This window comes from Symphalangus syndactylus, chromosome 6 (assembly GCF_028878055.3).
Source record: "Symphalangus syndactylus isolate Jambi chromosome 6, NHGRI_mSymSyn1-v2.1_pri, whole genome shotgun sequence".
NCBI classification, from domain to species: domain Eukaryota; kingdom Metazoa; phylum Chordata; class Mammalia; order Primates; family Hylobatidae; genus Symphalangus; species Symphalangus syndactylus.
In genome coordinates, this window is record NC_072428.2 from 96676734 (window position 1) to 96692170 (window position 15437).

Sequence of the window (15437 nt, forward strand, 5' to 3'; positions counted from 1 at the left end):
CCTCTTCAGCTTAACACTCCCAGTTCCTTGAAATACTTTTCACGGAGTTTCTCAGATGCTTGCTGAGTTCCTTCATTTTTTTTTCTTCTTTTTTTTTGAGACAGAGTCTCACTCTGTCACCCAGGCTGGAGTGCAGTGGTGCAATTTTGGCTCAGTGCAACCTCTGCCACCTGGGTTCAAGCGATTCTCCTGCCTCAGCCACCCGAGTAGCTGGGATTACAGGCGCCTGTCACCATGCCCAGCTAATTTTTGTATTTTTAGTAGAGACACGGTTTCGCCATCTTGGCCAGACTGGTCTTGAACTCCTGACCTCGTGATCCACCCACCTCAGCCTCCCAAAGTGCTGGGATTACAGGTGTGAGTCACCACACCCAGCCCTTCACTTTTCTTAAGTATCTTTCACCCAGACCTACTCTGTCTCACGCACTATTCTAAGCATTTGGACTCATGCAACTCTCACTTTATTACCATTTCACAGAAGGAAAAATTGTGCATGAAGGGGTTAGGTAGGCAACCTGCTCAAGGTCACTACCTGGTAAGGTAAGTGGCAGATGGATTGAAACCCATCTTGCTGCCTCCAGAGTTCATGTTCTTACCAGGACCCCACACTCTCTTCAGGGCACACTCCTCTAAACATAATTAAGTTTGTCTTTAGCTCTTTCAGAGAGTATTTCCTAAATCTAAATGCAGCATTCAGCTGTGGTCTGAGCTCTGGAGTGCCATGTGGCCATTCCCTCCCTAACTGGAGATTCTGTCATTCATTTATGCTGCCTGCGAAGGCATGGCATTTTTGGACACCACTGCCCACGATTGACTCACCTCAAGCTTACTGTACCTGATTAACGTTATGTCTGTGCATCTTCCATTGTAGTCCATTCACATTTTTGTCTGTCTTCATCCAAACCTTTTACTGGGTGTAGATTTGGTATGCTTTGATGCTGTTTGTTCAAAGAACACAAATGTGAAAATTCAGATGTCAAGTTCTCTTCTCAAAAGGGTGTGGAGTTTCTTATCTCCGAGTTGCTTTTCTTCTCTTTGGGAAAATGAAGACTAGTTGGAACTCCTCAGTGCTCACTTAAAACAAAAAGAAGGCTGGATGCAGTGGCTTATGCCTGTAATCCCAGCATTTGGGGAGGCCAAGGTGGGAGGATTGCTTAAGGTGAGTCAGAGACCAGCCTGGACAAGATAGTGAGATCCCATCTCTAGAAAAAAAATAAAAAGCTAAAAAGAGAGGGGGAAAAAAAGAAAAGGGCATTCTAAGGAAGAAGAACTACATGAACCACTAAATTAGAGGTTCCTACCTGCAAGTCATAGCAGCATGACCCAAGTCATTTGTCACTTATATATATTTGCAAATAATGTACTTTAATGATTGTGTATAACTTAGAAAAGATGGAAGTTTTCCCTTCAGTAATAGTGCTCTCACCCACTGGCTTCTTTCTGCTCTTTCCTCTAAGAGGGAAAAGAAGGAGGCAGTGTACCCAGGATTATAGCCAGCAGGAGTGAACACACTCACACACTTCACAAAGGAATGAACAGTCCTCCACCATTTGCACATGGCATAACAAGGGCGGGAACTGCTGCACCAGACCTGAAGCCCCTAAAGAGGGGGGATGGGCTCTTATTTGCCTTGTGTTTGCAGAGCTTGCTTCAAAGTCTAGCAATAGTAGGTGCTCAATATGTGAGTGACAAATGAACAAAGAGGTAAATGAATGTGTATCAGTGGGAACAAGTTTGGTGCCATTGTCCTGGGACGATAAGGAGAGTCACTTGAGAGAAAGGTCATCTTGGGTCATTTGAGAAGGTAGCAGTGGCTGGCAAAGCAGAGTCACTGAATGTTAGGCAAGAGTGTTGGTAGTGAACAACCTGTAGGGTGGCAGGAGAACCGAGCTGGGCCTTAGGATACCAGAACTCTAATCCCAGTTCAGCCACTCACTCACTCTGTCATTTTCCCACAAAAGGCTTCTGTTTGCTTGAAGATGAATAAATCATAACTTGAGTTTCTTCCCCAACAGAAATTTTGAGATGCAAGACTTGTAGGCATTTAGTAGGACACAGAAAGCCACTGGTGACACTCACAGCCTCCATGCAGGATGGCACTTCCCTTCCTGGCACACAGCACCGCGTTGCTTTGTGGGTGAGTCTTCACTCTCCGGCCTGACTGTCCTCCAGGTTAGAGACTTTCTCAAATTTCTTATGTGCCTTCATGACACTCAGCATGGCAGTAAATTGAGGATCTGGCAGTCCATTCATGGGCTACATCCAGCTTGCAAGGGTATTTAGTCTGGCTCTTTTTATAAAGGGTATAGCAGGCAAGCAACGCGCAGTGGCTCACGCCTGTAATCCCAGCGCCTTGCGAGGTCAAGACGGGCGGATCACCTGAGGTCAGGAATTCAAGACGAGCCTGGCCAACATGGTGAAACCCCATCTCTACTAAAAATATGAAAATTAGCCAAGTGTGGTGGCATGCGCCTGTAGTCCCAGCTACTTGAGAGACTAAGTCAGGAAAATCACTTGAACCCAAGAGGCAGAGGTTGCAGTGAACCAAGATCATGCCACTGCACTCCAGCCTGGGCAACAGAGTGAGACTCCATCTCAAAAAAAAAAAAAGAAAGAAAGAAAGAAAAAAAAAGTCTAGCAAGCAGAATCACAGCCCCCAAAGATGTCCACATCCCAGTCCCCAGAATCTGTGAATATGCTACCTTATATGGCAAAGGAGATTCTGCAGAGGTAACTGAAGATTTCTTAATAGTGAGTTTATCCTGGGTTGTCTGGGTTGGCCCAGTGTAATTACAAGAATCCTTTAAAAGGGCATGTGAGGGGCAGAAGAGTCAGAACCAGAGGGATGGCACCATGACGGGCACTGCTGACCCTGGCAGCTTTGAAGCTAGAGCTATGAGCCCAGGAATGCAGACGGCCTCTAGAGGCTGAAAACAAACTCTCCTGAGAGCCGTCAGAATGAACATCGCCCCACCAACACCTCGATCTTAGCCCAGTGAGACTCTTTTAGGATTTCAGACCTTCAGAAGTGTAAGATCATAGGTTTGTGTTGTTTTAAGCCATTGTTTGGGGTAATTTGTTACGGCATCACTAGGAAACTCATACAGAGGGAAATGTGAACGTTTTCAGGCAGGACAGGCACTGCCCGTATTAGGCCCACAACTTCTCATTGTCCACCACTAGGTTTGATGTGCTCAGTTCTGCTACATTTATGCAGCTTGGTTAAGCCATAGTTGTCATTCAAGTTATTAACTAATTGGACAGCAAGAACATAAGGCTGGGTATCAGAAGTTGTGTCCCTCAACTCTAGCACTAACCAGTGATAAGACTGTGGACATGTCTGTTGACCTCATTTGGCCTCCCTTTCTTTGTAAAATCAAGGGGTTATACCAGACTGTCTCCAAGGACCCTTTCTACTTGAGAATACCATGGCTCTGTGATTGTTTTATTCTATGTAATTTGGGTTTGGATGCTGCATTGGCTATTCCTGTCCTGGTGGTAGGATGAGAAGAGTTCGCAGCATCAGCAAACATTCACCAAGTGCCTGCCTGGCACAAGACATGCACGGCCTGGGATGAACGAAGAACTCAGACCTCAGCCCCTGAACTTGCCATACAGATGCAGTGCTAGAAAAGGCTAATGAGACCTAGATTCTCTTCAGCACCAGCAATGTTATATTTGTCAAAGGCAGCCGATAACTAATGCACCAATATAACATTTACACATTGTAAGTTTTACTTGTTCCCTGAACCAAGGAATGGAAATTCTTCTATTGTCTTTCTCTCTACTTTTTAATCTCCCCATATTTCCTGACACATTCTAAGGTCCGGATATTAAGAGTTTAAATATTGATTATTGCTTTTCCTTCCTCCTAATAGAAAGCAAATAGGTGTATGTATTTTTTTAAAAAGAACAATATTTTAACATTTTTCTCCACTGAACTTAGAACAGGGAAGGAAGGTTGGGAGAGAAAAGCAGAACACAGGAACACAACGCATGGCAGGAAAGACAGAGAAGATATGAACGTTCCCAAACACAGTTAAAGGCACCAACTTCGCATTTTCTATTCTGAAGGAACTTTTACCATAGGGAGAGAGAGACAGGGGTGAGTTGATCAGCTGTGCTAGGGATGGAGCATAATTGTCTCCCTAAATAAGAGCTTTGCCCATTAAAGTGACATGTAGGTAAGTTTTTAAAATCACCCTGGTTTTCCAATTTGTAAAACTATGTCTTATAAAAAGGAAAACACATCTACAATCTATATGCTTCAAACATCTTATTGTACACAATATATAAAATTTTATCTGTCCATTTGAAAATAATTACATACATGTTAAAGAAATTAAATAAAATCTTAAAAAAGAAATACATCATTTTACTGTCATAAGAAAAAGTGTCTGAACCAGTAATATGTTCTAGTTCACTGGGCATGACCCCTTCAGGATGCAGCCCCCTAACCCACACTGGAGTGGGGGGAATCTCACCAGATTTCCTGCTGAGGGGAAGCTGTGAAGCAATGTGAACGGCAAGTTCCTAGAGATGCAAAACTCACAACATCAAAAGAAAGGACAATCTAATCTTACCTTGTACCCCTACATGCTTATGTACTGAGAGGAGATATCCAGGGAAAATACATGGCAGAGAGAAGAGGAGCTCATGGCTCCAAACTGTTTTCATCACTATTGTAGTAGGGACAATTCTTCAGTCTATAAACAGACTACAAAACAAATATCGCTGCCTATTGTCTCTGATTTGAATTAATTTCTGGCTAAAGCCATGTTCCATTGTAGTGGTAGAAAATTAGGGTACATTCCCTTTTCCCCATGATGTGCCACAGTTCTGGGGTCCTACAAAGTACCACTTCTCTGATGTGGGAGTGTCCACGTGCTCCAGGTGACCATTGAGGCAGCTGCTCTCCAGGCCCCCAAGGCGTCATAGTCTGGTGGTCTCCACTGCTGGTGTTCCACGGAATTCTTTGGCCAGGCTGCCCACAGCCCTTCTGCCTAGACACACTATGCAGCCTCACTTCTAGGGTCCTTCTACCTCAAGGTATCCCTGCTGTTTCTGGACCCACAGTCCTCTTTTTCTCCCCCTAACTCTGGAGAGGGTGGTCTTCATCCAGAGTGAAGCTCCAATCTAACATTGGCTTCTTCTAGATATTGTTTATATCAGAAAATCTTATTCTACCTCTTCCCTGCTCCCAGACCACTAGGAATTAGGCTTTTGGAAAACAAAAGTCAGCAAGACCACTTCTGTTTTCCAATCTGCCTCATGCCTTCTGAGGCAAGGAACATGGAGTGGACTGACTGCTTGAAAGGAGGTGAGGAGAAAATACAGGGAGGGAAAGAAGGAATGAATAGCTGGAAGCATTCTGCAGCCACACTAGCTACCCTTTGTGGATGGCAATCTGGAAAGGGCTGCCTACTCCCACCTTTTGGAAGGGGAGTGTGCTGTCAGCACCCCTTCTTAGGGATGTGCATTGCTCTCCCAGCACTAGCAACATGAGAGACTCAATCAGTGTTTGTTCTTTCTTGCCTTCTCTCGGGATTACAACATGAAGGTTGAATTTAAAAGCGTTCTGCTCAAAGAGCAAAATTCCTTCTCTCCTGTCAATTTTACTCTATGACAAACCACAGAACCACTCATCTGCTTTGCTGAGTAGATGCTCAATTGTACATACTGTGTCAAGAATTTACCTTCATTGTTCTTCATCTACAAATACTTGCCCATCATGTTCAAATTTCTTAAATTTTTTAATGTTTTCATTTAACCCAACATATAAAAAACTATTTCAACAAGCAATCAATATAAAGCTATAAGTATTTTACATGTTTTATTAAGTCTTTGTAATCTGGGGTGTATTTTCATTTATGGCACATCTCAATTAGAACTAGTCACCTTTTAAGTTCTCAATACCTACATATGGTTTGTGGCTACTTTGAATTTTTTTTTTAACACTGGCAGCTGGAAAAGACCATCTTGTTTCATCTCGCTTAGTCTAACATAAAAAGAAAGTAGTACTTTGAATTTAACTAGAATGGCTTTGAAATAGAATTATCGTCAACTGTTTGGCAAACTCACCACAGTGAGGCTGCTATTACAGGAATACTAGGAGAAAGGAAAGGTACAATTAGTAAAATAAGAATTTATAACTGGTATGTCTGCATTTGTATATCACATAAAGATTTCAGAATATTAAATGGAAGATGTCAAGGAATTCATAGTTGAACAAAAAAGAAGGTTCAACTTCTGAAGTACTCTGCATGGAAAGACACAAATGGATTGTTTCAAAATTGCATTTGTCAGCCAACTGTTTGGAATTTGAATTTTTTTTCATAAAAATGTCATAAACTATGATTTGCTTCCCAGGCAAAATTAGACTAAGGTTAAAACAAAATAGGAAAATACAAACACATCAAAACTTTGTATTTCTCTTTAATGCCATTTTAATGGAGAAGAAAAGCTCAGAAGGCTTAACCAATCACTTTGTTTAGTTTTAGTTGACAGCTGAAAAGATATATTAGATTTTCAAAAATGTTTTCGACTTTAAGGGAATTAGCTTATTGTATTCTGTCCATGCTCACTTTCTTCTTTGTTCTTCATGCTATATTCATATATTATTATTGCCAATAATCTTAGGGGACATCAGCCAAATTCATAGCCAATGGAGGACAGCAATCTAAAACAGAAGATTAAGAAAGTCAGGTGCAGTGACTCACACCTGTAATCCCAGCACTTTGGAAGGCCGAAGCAGGAGCATTGCTTGAGCCCAGAAGTTCGAGACCAGCCTGGGCAACACAGTGAGACCCATCTCTACAAAAAATTTAAACAATTACCCAGGTGTGGTGGTATATGCCTGTAGTTCCAGCCACTTAGGAGGCTGAGGTGGGAGGGTCACTTGAGCCTAGGAGGTCAAGGCTGCAGTGAGCCATGATTGCACCACTGACCTCCAGCCTGGGTAACAACGTGAGAGCCCATCACAAAAAAAAAAAAAAAAAAAGGCCAGGCGCAGTGGCTCACATCTGTAATCCCAGCACTTTGGGAGGCCCAGGCAGGTGGATCACCTGAGGTCAGGAATTTGAGACCAGCCTGGCTAACATGGTGAAACCCCATCTCTACTAAAAAGCAGAAAAAAATTAGCCGGGCATGGCAACGCATGGCTGTAATCCCAGCTACCCGAGACGCTGAGACAGGAGAATCGCTTGAACCTGGGAGGCAGAGGTTGCAGAGAGCCGAGATCATGCCTTTGCACTCTAGCCTGGGCAATAAGAGCGAAATTCTATCTCAAAAAATAAAAAAGAAAAAGTAAGAAAGTTTGAGAGACGCTGAAATAACTTTGCAGGAAATTAAAGAGAAACGAGAAGGAGAAAAAAGAGTGAGAGCGAGGGAATTGCTCGTAATAGAGAAGTTACTTGAGGTACAGTTAATGGAACTGAGAAATGAGAAAGGTGTGTGGAATTACCCTAGGAGGAAGGCGTGTTAGAAGTGCGCAGAAATCAAAATCCAAATGCATTCAGACAGGTACATGAAAGAAGCAGCCTGGGTTAGAAAGAATAGGAAATAGGGGGCACTGTGGCAAACTAGAGAGTTTCAAGAAATACATATTTTTTTTTTGTGAAACATCAGTGTGAGCCAAAGCCACAACCTCTGTAAGTTGAGCTTTGTCTGCTGGCCACCATTCAGAACTTTCAGCAAAAAGATGAAAAGCAGACCTGGAGTCAGACTCCCTGGGTTCACATTCCTGCGTCACCACTCAGGATTCCATGACCTCGATTTCCTCATCTGGGCCAGTGTGGTGGCTCATGCCTGTAATCCCAGCACTTCGGGAGGCTGAGGCAGGCAATTACATGAGAGCAAGAGTTCAAGTCCAGCCTGGGCAACATGGCGAAACCCCATCTGTACTAAAAATACAAAAACTAGCTGAGTGTTGCAGTGCATGCCTGTAGTCCCAGCTACTTGGGAGGCTGAGGCACAAGAATCGCTTGAGCCTGTGAGGCAGAGGTTACAGTGAGCCAAGATCATGCCACTGCACTCCAGCCTGGGTGACAGAGCAAGAGACTCTGTCTCAAAAAAATTTTAAAAAAAATCCTCACCTATATAATGATAGTTTCTACTTTGCATGATTGTGGTGAAGATTAAGTAAGATAATGTGGGTAAGGTACTTAGTGTAGAGTCCAGCAGGCCTCTCTGTAAGTGCTTAATGAGCATGCACTAGAATGTAGTTGCACACCTGTAATCCCAGCACTTTGGGGAGGCCGAGGCAGGCAGATCTCTTGAGCCCAGGAGTTTGAGGCCAGCCTGGGCAACACAGCAAGACACTGTCTCTATAGGGAAGGGGTGGGGAAGAGTGGATGGGTGTGGTGGTGTACACCTGTAGTCCAAGCTACTCAGGAGGCTGAGGCAGGAGGATGGCTTGAGCCCAGGAGGTTGAGACTGCAGTGAGTCATGATCACACCACTGCACTCCTGCCTGGGTGACAGAGTTAAGACGCTGCCTCAAAACTTTTAATTAAAAAGCCTAATTCTATCCTTTAATATCTTCCTGAAAAGCTCTGTCCATAAGAGAAAAATCGTATTACTAATTATTTGAACCTCCATGCTACTGGCTTTAACTTCAGTCTCCAGAATCAAAAGACAGCAGCTCCAAGCCGACCCCAACTATAGGCAGTATATTTAGCTATGGCTCTTTACTTAGAAAGGTGAGATTTCCTGGCTCATCTAAAGACAGACTGCATTTTAAAAATTGTTATCATATAAACACTGAGAAATCTAACTACAAGAGAAGTTTGGTGAGGGTGACAACAGGATACGCAATCAGCATTTCCACCTCAGGAGATGTAGAATGGTCACAGGCTGCATTTGTATGAGAGTCTGGGTGCTCTCTGGAAGAGACGGCTCAAAGGATTTGGAGAGGTCTATTGGGCCAGCCAAGGACTCTTTAATGGGAAAATGACAAAGGGTATCACCAACCATGGGGAGAGCTCATCTCGAGGCTGTGTTCATCCTGGGTGACCAAGTGCTTGCTAATAAGAAGAACTGCTGATTTTTGTACCCTGATTTTGTATCCTGAAGCTTTGCTGAAGTTGTTTAACAGATCTAGGAGCTGCAGAAAGCAATTTGGAGATTTCTCAAAGAACTTAAAAGAGAACTACAATTTGACACAGCAAACTCACTACTAGGTATATGTCCAAAGGAATATAAATCATTCTACCATAGAGACACACGTATGCATATGTTCATCACAGAACTATTTACAATAGCAAAGACACACGGTCAACCTAAATGCCTATCAGTGGAGGACTGGATGAAGAAAATGTGGTACATAAACACCACGGAATGCTACATAGCCATAAAAAGAATGAGACGATGTCCTTTGCAGCAACATGGATTGAGGTGGTGGCTATTATCGTAAGTGGATTAACATAGGAACAGAAAACCAAATACTGCATGTTCTCACTTATAAGTTGGAGCTAAACATTGCATACACATGGATGCAAAGAAGGGAACAGTAGACACTGGTCTACTTGAGGATAGAGGGTGGGAGGAGGGAGAGGATCAAAACACTACCTATCGGGTATTATGCTTATTACCTAGGTAACGAAATAATCTGTACACAAAACTCCCATGACATGCAATTTACCTATATAACAAACCTGCATATGGACCCCCCAAACCTAAAATAAAAGCTGGAAAGAAAAGGAATTACTTTGAGGAGTGGTATTGTTTGGTCTCTCAAATGCTATCCATCTACAGAGGAGCTTTATGTTCTTTTTCCTTTTTATCACATTTCTTGAGAGAAAGGTGAATATGAAAGACCTAAAGGTCTTGGAGAAAAAAAATAAAACTTGAAACCTTGGGTTTGCTATAAGGCACTTGGAAGACAAGCCCATCCTGGTGGAAGCCTCGTAAACAACCCTGAAAAGAGAGAACTCTGCTATCTGGTAGTGAACAGCCACAGGAGCTGCCAGAGTAGCCCAGACAGAGGCACCAGATGGTGCCTTTGCTCTTGTGAAAGTGAAATAAATCTTGGGCCCCCCAGATTAGTATGACCTATGACCTGGAAGCCACCTCCCTGCTTTGAGTTGTCCTGCCTTTGCTTCAAGTTGTCCCACCTTTCCGGACCGAACCAATGTTCATCTTACATATGTTGATAGATGTCTCATTTCTCCCTAAAATGTACAAAACCAAACTGTGCTCTGACCACAATGGGCACATGTCATCAGGACCTCCTGAGGCTGTGTCATGGGCCCGTGTCCTCAACCTTGGCAAAATAAACTTTCTGAATTAACTGAGACCCATCTCAGATATTCAGAGTTTACAGTCTCAGTAGCAATTAGGAGCACCATGTGGCCTAGTGTGAGAGAGCCCCTGGGGGGCCATGGGGGACTGTTAGGAAAGTGAGCATAGTGGCGGGTACTGGGAATGACATCCCTGACTCTGCCTCCAGAGACAACCCTCCTATGTCATCCTTGCCCCTGTGTGCACCTGTTATTTGTATCTACTGCAGTGTATTCTTCTAAATTGGTTTCATCCCTAAATAGACAATTGGCTCCAGGAGGAGTTGTCTTACTCATTTTGCATCCCTACCCCCTAGCAAAGAGCCTAGAATTTTATCAATGAATGAGTAGTAGGGTTCAGCGGCAAAGGCTACTTAACGACTACTTCTACTGTCACACATATCCTGTGATTGTCATTATCTGGCTGGTATGGTTTAAGGTAAAATGAGATTAAATTAGAAACTGAGTTACATTATAGTGGTTTGATAGAGAATCTGAGAAATGAAGCTATAATCCCCTAATTTTCAACTAAGAAATCACAGCTATTCTAGTACCTTCATTAATCCATGAAAGAATTGATTTGCTTTCTTGGGAGTATCCTGTCTTGTTTGATCCACATGATCAAAGAGTTTTTAATGCAAGAATCATAGAGTGTTAGACTGGTTACAAAAATGGCTGCATTTCTCCACCACTCCCTGTATCTACACCCATTACAATGTAACTCTGTGGCTCCTCAGTTCAGGAAGTGGAGTCTATTACCCCACCTTCTGAATCTGGACTAGCCTTGTGAATTGCTTTGACATAGAATGTGATGCAAGTGACAGCATGCTAGTTCTGAGCTGAGGCCTCTAGAGACCTTGCACATTTCTCACTCAGAACCTTGCCCCCATTATATATATAAACCCAGGCTAGCCTGCTGGATAATCAAAGACACATGGTCTGGCCACCCATTGACTCAGCTGACAGCCAGCCAACCACCACACATGTGAGGTCATCCTAGACCAGAGAGCCCCCAAAATAGCTGATACTCATAGAATGTTGAAAAGCTGTTTTTCTACTCTGATCAATAACTTTGATAGTTACATTCTACCTTCAGTCAAACCAGTCCCTCAATTACTTTCATATTGGAGAATATCCAAAGGGGAAAATGAATCAAGTCTTCATCCCTTTCTTGACACAGATTTTGAAAATCGGTTCAAAAGATGAATCTACTTGCAGAATTGATTCTTTCCAGGCTTCCTACCAACTGATAACAGAAATATTGGTGTTATACATGCATGCTAATAAAAGACTTCACCAAAATGCTTTATATAAAAAGAGTATACACACACATAAGTATGCAAGGCTAACAAAAGGAACTTAATCTAGGTGGCGAGTTGTATTAGTCTGTTCTCACACTGCTATAAAGAACTACCTGAGACTGCATAATTTATGAAGAAAAGAGGTTTAATTGACTCACAGTTCTACAGGCTTAACAGGAAGCATGGCTAGGAGGCCTCAGGAAACTTACAATCATGGTGGAAGGGGAAGCAAGCATGTTGTATCACGGCAGAGCAAGAGAGTGAGTGAGCAAAAGGGGAAGTGCCACACACTTTTAAACCATTAGATCTCATGAGAACTCACTATCACGAGAACAGCAAGGGGGAAATCCATCTCCATGATTCAATCACCTCCCACCAGGTGACTCCCCCAACACTGGGGATTTACAATTCAACATGGGATTTGGGTGGGGACACAGAGCCAAACCATATCATGACTTAATACCAAAATGGCAGACCCAATGTTTGTTAGTTAGAATTAGGTTCAGCTGTGAGTGACAGAAAGCCTCCCCACCCCCATTTCCACTCCATCACCTAAATGACAGTAGCTTAAACAGGGTTGTAGTTGATTTCTCTTACATCAGCATTTAGGAAGGATGTTAAGACCCATTGACTCCTGGTGCCAGAAGTCCAGGGTCCTTCTATCTGGTTGCATTGCCATAGGTGGCCTTGATCCCATGAGCCAAGATAGCAGCATGTGCGTCCCACACAGCAGGATGGAAGAAAGGAGGAGGGAGAAAAGGCAAAGGACCGCCACATCCAATCCCCCATAACACAAACCACATACACACAACCATCAAGCAACGCTATTGCTATCACCTCAGCCAATTAGCTAACACACCCAGCTGCAAGGAAGGCTCAGAAACGGAATCTTTGAGGCCATTTGCTCAGTTTAAATTGAATTACTATGGCATTTGGAAGACAACTAGCAATCTCCATCATAGAATGCTTAATATCATGTGATAAGTTTCTACTATGTGACAGTAATAACATCTTAACTTTCCAGTGAGTTCGGTTCCCAATTATGTTTATATATCAGTTGTTTGTAACTTGAAAAGCAATTTCTCACAAACATTTCTACTGGCTATCTTCCTAGGTCAATAAATACAACCTATTCTAGCCCACAATGTCCTTGAAATATAATTTTCATTTTTACTCAATGATCCTTTATTCCATCAGTCCAAGGGAAAAAAAATACATTCCAAATGACTACAGATTATGTATCTCAGGAGCAGGAAACTTCCTCCTAAAACAGCAAAGACTGAAGAGAAAGGGGGCCCTTTGGGACTATGAGGGTGCCGTACATTTGAATCCAAGAAAATAAATCTTCTTTTCTAGGGCATTAGTCATTCTATTCTAAGGTTCTGAATTGGGGGACACAGGGCCCACTGGGGGATGACAGATCAAGATCACATTCTGACACATTCTAACCTCATCTTGTCTTTGTTGAGGGACTGCACTTCTATAGACCACACAGCCCTAGATATACTTACAGGACACATGAAGGTCAAGGTCGAGCTGTCCTGGAACCTGGAGCCACCCTTTGGCTTCACTCCTCCCCAGTTCTAGGTTTTAATATATTCAAAGGCTTCCCATGAAGGCCAGTCTTTAACCAAGTCCACAACTGGCTTACCTGAGGAAGTCTTGCCTGTGTGTGTGATAAACACATCCACACCTCCAGAAACACAGATACCAAGAAACAGAAGAGCTGAGCAAGACGAAGACAGAGATAGGGTTAAATGTGAAAAATTCAGAAGCACTTAGATTCTGTCATTTCATAGGCATCTAAATCATGGGGGACATGGACCATGATGCATTTCCAACACAGAGATCTTTGAAATGATTTAATTTGGCAGTTGACGTTGTTTCCCACTCCCGTCAAGCGGTTTACCATTGCTGACAGACGTCTTTTCTGATTATCGCTTGGAGTCTTGCAACTTTGAAAGCTATTGATTAATGTACCTGTCTTCCCAGCCTTGGAAACCTTTTTACTAGGATGCTTGAGAGAGTTGGTTAAAAATTCATCTTCCTATATTCAAGCTCTCTAAAAATTTGTATTAGGATATATAAGCCATATGAGGGAGAGAAATACAAGTTTCCAAGAAAAGGTTTTAAATGGACTTGAATTCTTTTTTGGTCTACGTTTCAGGAATGTGCTCTGCTAGCTGGCTAAAGGGCATGCCTAATGATAACATAGCCTCCTTTTAACTCACTTTCAAATAGGGAAGGGCTATGTGGCAAATTTTGTGTGTGTTTAATTTTATAAGCAGACTAAGTTTCTTTCAGGAGGTTGAGTTTTGATTTTGACTACCCCAAGAAAAGCTCCCCAGAACTTTCCTTTAGGTATATACAAAATAGCTTTTTCTATTGTATTTCACTAAATTGTTGGGCAGTGAGATAAACCCATCTGTAAAGTCTCCTGCCACTTCCTGTGGGGAGGCTGGAATACTGCAGACACTAACTTAAGGTTGGGAACACTTTGCACAGGTCCAGGGTGACTCCCTTACACAGGGGGCTCACAGCAACTGGAATGCACAGTGTCTAGGCTGTTTCCAGCAGAGTTAGACCTGTCTTCTCTTTCAGAAATCAAATAAGAACTAAGACCCTGCTGAGCTATTCTTGAACTTCCCTCTTTTCCCCTGGGCATTTTATATCATCCAGCAAAACTTGCCCTTAGATTCTGGTGCCTAACCATCCTTTCCTCCCAAAGATTTAGGGACATTCAAACATATGTTCTCCACTGAGTAACTAAGGATTAAGAATGTACATATCCTTGCATAGTACTTCTCACATCAATACGATTAGTTTGTCCTCTTGGTGCAAACGCAGGGATGGTGATCAAAATATTTGACAACCTATAAAGCATGGCAATCCTCAATAAAAATGGAGGCTGGCCATTATGTGAGCTCAGTGTATACTGCAGAATGTTGGCCGTGTCGTGAGTGGAAAGATTTCTCCTGGTAACCAATGTCCAGGTTGGAAGATTCCTACCTTGTTCCCATATTTCTTAAAAAGAGGACCTAACTCTTACTGGCTTGGAGCTCATTCTTCTAGAGGATTAATCCTTCCCTCTTCTGGGAGTTTGAGTGACAGTGTTTGTAAGATTTGGTGAGGCTGAGGATCTATCTGTAGTTTCTAAACACGCCCAATCAATTGTAGATTATCCCTTTCTTCCAATCAGTTACCAGGGCCTCTCAATTCTGCCTCCTGCATAGTCCCAAATCATTTCTGTCTTCTGTCCCCTCTACCTCTTTGGTTAGGCACTCTTCCTGCCTTGCCTGGATTTCTCATAACTAGTGTCCCTGCTGTAAGTACCCCGTTCTAACCCATCCTGAACACACATGCAGGGAGGGTCTTCTCAGCACAGATCTGAGTGTGTCACCACAGCTCCTACAATATCTAAATGCTGCCCTGTAGGAAATAAAATCCAGCCTCTAATAATTCCAAGCACTTTGTGATGTACCCCACAATCTTCCCACAGGCTATAATCAAAGTCCTATGCTCTAGCCAAGCCCAGTGACCTAAAATCCCTTGGAGGCGCAGCTCTTCCTTACCTCAGTGACTTTCTGGGAGCTACTCCCTCAGTCTAGAGTCTGGATTGGAAGTCTTTCCTGATCTGTCCAGGACTATTCTCTATGATCTCAGAGAGCCTTGTCTAAAAATCAAAAAGATTCTTCTTGAGGTCTTCTTTACAAATAGGACCATGTGTCTGTTACAACAACCCACCCCTACTAAGTGGACTGTTTCCTCCCAGACATTTACTCCTAGAATGAGTGGAGTAGCAGAAAGAATAGGAGTTGAGGGTCTTAAGAGGACACTTGTTGCCTGGGATGATATTCACT

The 15437-nt window shown here is 42.9% G+C and overlaps 1 long non-coding RNA gene across 1 annotated transcript; it reads right to left on the reverse strand.

Annotated features, from left to right (window-relative positions):
- Positions 1 to 704: 704 nt before the first annotated feature.
- Positions 705 to 15182, reverse strand: LOC129484873 (uncharacterized). The gene is made up of 3 exons (XR_008658556.2): positions 15150 to 15182; positions 13229 to 13303; positions 705 to 938 (listed from the first exon to the last, which is right to left on the reverse strand). It is a non-coding gene; the product is annotated as an uncharacterized lncRNA (long non-coding RNA).
- Positions 15183 to 15437: the final 255 nt, after the last annotated feature.